Here is a 6,109-nt window from a genome sequence, read left to right as displayed (position 1 = left end):
TGTGATTTTGGCAGGCCCTCTGTTACTAGAGTCACCATCTGATTGAAGCTTACCCTAAGAATCTGGTCTCCAAGGGCCATGTGGTGGCCACATCTGCCAACTAGGTTGTCAGTGGCATTTGTCAAGGACATAACTGTAGCTCTTGCAGCTGCTGTTTTATCCTGTTTCTCTCACTCATCTTGTGGTTAACTGGTCTCTGGGTGCTTCAGTGAGGCATGCCACCAGGGGACTTGCTGCTGGGGTGGAGGAATGGACAGAGGGAGCGATGGCTCACCGCATCTCAAAGGGACAGTGCAGCTCACAGCCACTTGTTGAATGCCGTCTCTGTACCAGGTGTCTTGCCCTGCACTGGAGAGAGGGAGGTGAGTAGATGCATCATGGCCCTTCTGAGGAGAAGGGAGACAGAAACACAAGGATGGCAGCTCAGAGCACTTGGTGCCCAGGAGGCCTGCCTCCCCTTCCCACACAGCCCTCCCAGTCCTCTGAGGCCAGAGCCACATAGGCCTCCATTGGTTCCTGGGTTATGCCATGTGCTTTCCTGCCCAGCACCTTCACACCTTCACACATGCCATGCCCTCTGCCTGAAACATTTTCTCCCCATTCTTTGCTTGGCTAACTCCTACTCATCCATCAGGAAGCAGTTGAATGTCACCTCCTCAGAGAAGCCTTCCCCAGCCATTCGTTGTGGTTTTCCCCATCTCCACCTGGCTGTGTGGTGTCTCTCACCATGTCTTGTTTCCTTCTTAGCCCTTTTCCCAATTTGTAATTATATATTTCTTTGCATTGGTCTCTCCAACTAGACAGTGTTCCCTGCGAGGGTGTTCTGTTGTCTTTTCTAATCTTGACACTGAGCTGAGTCAGATGGCTGGGTCGGTACTGACACCTACAGCTCACAACACAGTGTTATCTGTCACAGGAAGGAGAGGAAGGGGAAAGTTTTGCAAAGGAGGCAACAAAGAATGAGTAGGAACCAGGTGTGCTGAGTCATACCTATGATCTCAGCACTTTGGGAGGCTGAGGCAGGAGGATCACTTGAGGCCAGGAATTCAAGACCAGCCTGGGCAACATAGCGAGACCTCATTTCCACACACAAAATTTTTTTTTAATTCATCAGGCATAGTGGCATGAACCTGTAGTCCCAGCTACTCAGGAGGTTGAGGTTGAAGGCTCCCTTGAGCCTGGGAGGTCAAGGCTGCAGTGAGTTATGATTGCGCCACTGCACTCTAGCCTGTGTGACAGAGGAAGGAAGGGTGAGCATGCCAGACAAAGAAGACAACATGGATAAATGCAAGGAGAGTTCCTGGTGACTGGGGAATCTGATGGGCCTGGAGTGATGGAATGGACATGGAAAATGGGGCTGGGAGGGTCTCAACTCCATGGCTCCAGTTGGAGGGAGAGCCCTTGGAGGCTTTTGTGTGTTTTGGAGACCAGGGGAGTAAAGCGCAGCGCTATTTACACTCAAGTATTTTCTCCTTAAGCCAGCCTGGCATGCTATTATTTCTTTTTGAGATCACAGAAAGCAATTTCACTAAGTGCCTGCTTTAAGTTTGCCTGCTGTTCACACAGCTTTCTGGGCTTCGTTGGCAAATTGCATTCTGCCAGGAGCTTTCTCTGGCACAGCTCACTACCCAAGGAATTCTAAGGAGCACTTGAGCTTGACTCCAAGGTCTTAGTTCCCTAGGAATGGGGCCCAGTCTTCTTTCAGGGCAGTGGGCTGGAAGGTGGCCCCTTTTCTGCATTTGGCAGCAGAGAAATTAAACTTCTGCCATTGGTTCAGGGATTTGTTTTTCTGTTCAGTCAACAAAAGATTAACCTGTGCTGTTCAAGACTCTATGTCATGGGCTACGGCCATGAACCCTGCCCTTGCAGAACTCTCAGTCTGGAGGAAATTTTGGCCATTCACAAATAAGTAAATTTAAGGTGAGCAGTGGCACAGATACAGCACGAAGGAGGAGTCACAGATTTCCACAAGGGGCTTTGTTAATGCAGTGATCACCCTGTGCTGGATTATTCCAGGGACAGTGAGGAGCCAGGGCATTGGTGTCAGATTAATTTATTCATTCTTTGAGCATCTACTAAGTACTGGGCATTCCTCTAGATCCTGGGGATACAGAAGGAAGGCCCTGCCCTAAGGGATGTCAGTCGCATCCTAATAGGGGAGGCAGATGGCTGTCAAAGGACACACATGCTGTGTCTAATGGTGGTCAGAAGTGCTCTGAAGTAAAACCAGGCAGGTCAGAGAGTAAAGAGCTTGGGGTATGGCTGAGCTGGATTGGGAGGGCAGGGAAGGCATCTCTGGAGTGATGAGATGTACGTTTGAGGAGAGCCCTGAGTGAAATTAGGGAGCAAGCTGTGTGAGCATCTGGTACCTGGAGGCAGAATATTCTAAAAAGTAAGAGTCAGAATGTGGGTGGGCATGGTGGCTCACACCTGTAATCCCAGCACTTTGAGTGGCTAAGGCTGACGGATCACCTGAGGTCAAGAGTTTGAGATCAGCCTGGCCAACATGGTGAAACCCCGTCTCTACTAAAATATAAAAATTATCCAGGTGTGGTGACATGTGCCGTAATTACAGCTACTCAGGAGGCTGAGGCAGGAGAGTCCTTTGAACCTAGGAGGCAGAGATTGCAGTGAGCTGAGATTGCGCCATTGCACTTCAGCCTGGGGGACAGGGCGAGACTCTGTCTCAAAAAAAAAGAAAAAGAAAAAAGTAAAAGAGTGCAAAGGAGGTGGGAGTGCTTTTAGGGGCAGCAGGGGACTAAGGGGACCTGGCGGGCAGTAGGCTGGGAATGTGGGCAGGGGCCAAATCTGAATGGTAAGTGGATTTTATTTTTGAGCCATCGGGCATTTCTTTTTTAAAAAAATATGGAACACTTCACGAATTTGCATGTCATCCTCGCGCAGGGGCCATGCTAATCTTCTCTGTATCGTTCCTATTTTAGCATATGTGCTGCCGAAGTGAGCATGTGAGCCACTGGACACTTCTGAGCAAAAGAGGGAAAGGATCTGACAGGGATTCTCTGAAAGGATCCCTCTGGCTGCTTGGTGGAGACAAACCCTAGGGAGCATGAGGGGAAGTGAGGAGACTGCTTTGAAATTTGACCTCTGCTACTTGCTTCCATGTGTTTTACTCCTTTTTGAAAAAAAGAAAAAACAAAAACAAAAAGCCAGCAAACCCACACAGATGTATGGAGATTTACAGTCATGCATCCCTTAACAATGGGGAGACCATCTGAGAAATGCATCGTTAGGTGATGTCATCATTGTGTCATCGCTGTGGAGTGTATGTGCACAAGCCTACTGGTATAGGCTACCGCACAGTTAGGCTGTGTGCTCTAGCCTGTTGCTCCTAGGCTACAAACCTGTAAAGCATGATACTACACTGAATACTGTAGGCAACTGTAACACAGTGGTATTTGTGTGTCTAAACGTTTCTAAACAGAAAAGTTACAGTAAAAATAGGATTTTTTTTTTTTGAGGCAGTCTTGCTCTGTCATCATGCTGGAGTGCAAGCACGATCTCAGCTCACTGCAACCTCCACCTCCCAGGTTCAAATGACTCTTCTGCCCCAACCTCCCAAATAGCTGGGACTACAGGCGCCCATCACCACGCCTGGCTAATTTTTTGTGTGTTTAGTAGAGACGGGATGTCACTATATTGGCCAGGCTGATCTTGAACTCCTGACCTCGTGATCCACCCGCCTCAGTCTCCCAAAGGGCTGGGATTACAGAGGTGAACCACCGTGCCTGGCCAAAATATGATATGATAATTTTATGGACCACTGTGGTATATGCAGTCTGTCATTGACCAATTGTCCTTACGTGGTGTGTGACTATAATTCACTTACCATACCATTTGCCAATTTAGTGTACCATTCAATGGTTTTTTAGTATATTCACAGTTGTGTAACCATCATCATCATTAATTTAATTTAATTTTTAATTTTAATTTTAATTTTTAATTTTTTGAGGTAGAGTCTTACTCTGTCACCCAGGCTGGAGTGCAGTGACACAATCTCGGCTCACTGCAGCCTCCACCTCCAGGGCTCAAGCAATTCTCTGACCTCAGCCTTCAGAATATCTGGGATTCCAGGCACTTGCCACCATGCTCAACTAATTTTTGTATTTTTAGTAGAGGCGGCGTTTCACCACGTTGACCAGGCTGGTCTCCCAACTCCTGACCTAAGGTGATCTGTTCCCGCTCAGCCTCCCAAAGTGCTGGGATTACAGGTGTGAGCCACCACACTCAGCCACCATAATTAATTTTAAAACATTTTCAGGCCATGCCCAGTGGCTCACACCTGTAATCCCAGCACTTTGGAAGGCCTGGGCCAGCAGATCATTTGAGGTTAGGAGTTTAAGACCAGCCTCAGCAACATGGTGAAACCCTGTCTCTACTAAACATACAAAAAATTAGTTGGGCATGGTGGCGCACACCTATAATCTCAGCTACTCGGGAGGCTGAGTCATGAGAATAGCTTAAACCCTGAGTCAGGGGTTGCAGTGAGTCTAGATCACGCCACTGTACTCCAGCATGGGCGAGAGTGAGACTCCGTCCCCAAAACAAACAAAAGAAAAGAAAACAACAACAAAAAAAGCATTTTTACTGCCTCAAGTATGCATTAGCAGTCCCTCCCCACTTTCCTTCAACTCTGTGGCCCTAGGCAATCTCTAATCTGCTTTCTGTCTCTTCTGTCTACTCCTGGCTCTTTTTGGGTCTTATCTGTATTGCTATTTGCTTATCTGTAACTTCACAGGGTAACTGCGTGGTTTTAAAAGGCAATGTGAAAACATGAGAGCTTGTCTAGCAGGCCAAGCAAAGTGGCTGTGCCCTTTGCTGCTGCCCTGACACCTGGTTTGCCGTCCTAGAGCAGGACAGCTCTGACGATGCGTCACCGAGGCAGTGTGGGCTGTGGTGAAGAGTGTGGGTGCCAGACCCAGATGGCTAGATTGGGAATTCTGAACTCACGATTTACTAGCTTTGCAATTCTGGCAGTTTCTAAACCTCCTTGGGGCTTCAGATTCCTCAGCTGTCAAGAATGAGTCATAGCAAGTACAGTCATGCATCCCTGAATGATGGGATAGTTTCTGATAAATGCATTGTTTAGGCAATTTTGTCAATGTGTGAGCATCATAGAATGTATTTACACAAATCTAGATGGTATATACATTTTATTTATAAAATCATCCTTACTTTAGGCCTGGCACAGTGGCTCAAAGAATGTAATTTCAGGACTTTGGATAGCCAGGTGCGAGGGTTGCCTGAGGCACTGAGATCAAGACTAGCCTGGGCAATACAGCGAGACCTCTGTCTCTACAAAACATTAATAAATTAGCCGAGTGTGATGATGCATCCTGTAGTCCCAAGTACTCAGGAGGCTAAGGCAGGAGGATCTCTTGAGTCCAGGAGTTGGAGGCTGCAGTGAGTTGTTATCATCCCACTGTACTCCAGCGTGGGTGACAGAGGAGAGACCCTGTCTCAAAAAAAAAAAAAAAAAAAAAAAATCATCCTTACTTCATGGAGCTCAGTGGAGAATTCAGTGACCTTTTTAATACCTACTATGTGCTACGCAGTGTTTTGAATACCACAGACAAAAGCCCCTGCCCTCCTGAAGCTTGTGTGGAGCAAGTGGAGAGGGACAGAAATTAATAATCATAGTAATTATAAATAAGAAAGCCTATCTGTAAATCAGCTAGTGCCTGGCATGTGGCGAGCTCTCCAGTAGTAGTAGCTGTTAGGGTTATTATGTGAAAGCATTATGTAAAGCTGGATGGCTCGGCATAGAGATAGGTCTTAAGGTGACTGTGCCATGACCATGTCGCCATCATTGAAGGCTTACCTCATCTCTGCTCAATTGAATTTCATTCAGCTTCCAATCCTGGGTGAAATCTTTGTCTCGCCGGGCGCGGTGGCTCACGCCTGTAATCCCAGCACTTTGGGAGGCCGAGGCGGGTGGATCACGAGGTCAAGAGATCGAGACCATCCTGGTCAAAATGGTGAAACCCCGTCTCTACTAAAAAGACAAAAAATTAGCTGGGCATGGTGGCGCGTGCCTGTAATCCCAGCTGCTCAGGAGCCTGAGGCAGGAGAATTGCCTGAACCCAGGAGG

The 6,109-nt window shown here is 47.6% G+C and overlaps 1 non-coding gene across 1 annotated transcript; it reads right to left on the bottom strand.

Annotated features, from left to right (window-relative positions):
- Positions 1-2,859: 2,859 nt before the first annotated feature.
- LOC119469352 lies at positions 2,860-2,966 on the bottom strand. Its single transcript, XR_005198144.1, has one exon. It is a non-coding gene; the product is annotated as a U6 spliceosomal RNA (small nuclear RNA).
- Positions 2,967-6,109: the final 3,143 nt, after the last annotated feature.

This window comes from Cebus imitator, unplaced genomic scaffold (genome assembly GCF_001604975.1).
Source record: "Cebus imitator isolate Cc_AM_T3 unplaced genomic scaffold, Cebus_imitator-1.0 Scaffold18, whole genome shotgun sequence".
In the NCBI taxonomy this organism is placed as follows: Eukaryota; Metazoa; Chordata; class Mammalia; order Primates; family Cebidae; genus Cebus; species Cebus imitator.
The sequence above is the reverse complement of the archived record's forward strand: the minus strand, read 5'-3'. Positions and strand labels throughout refer to the sequence as shown.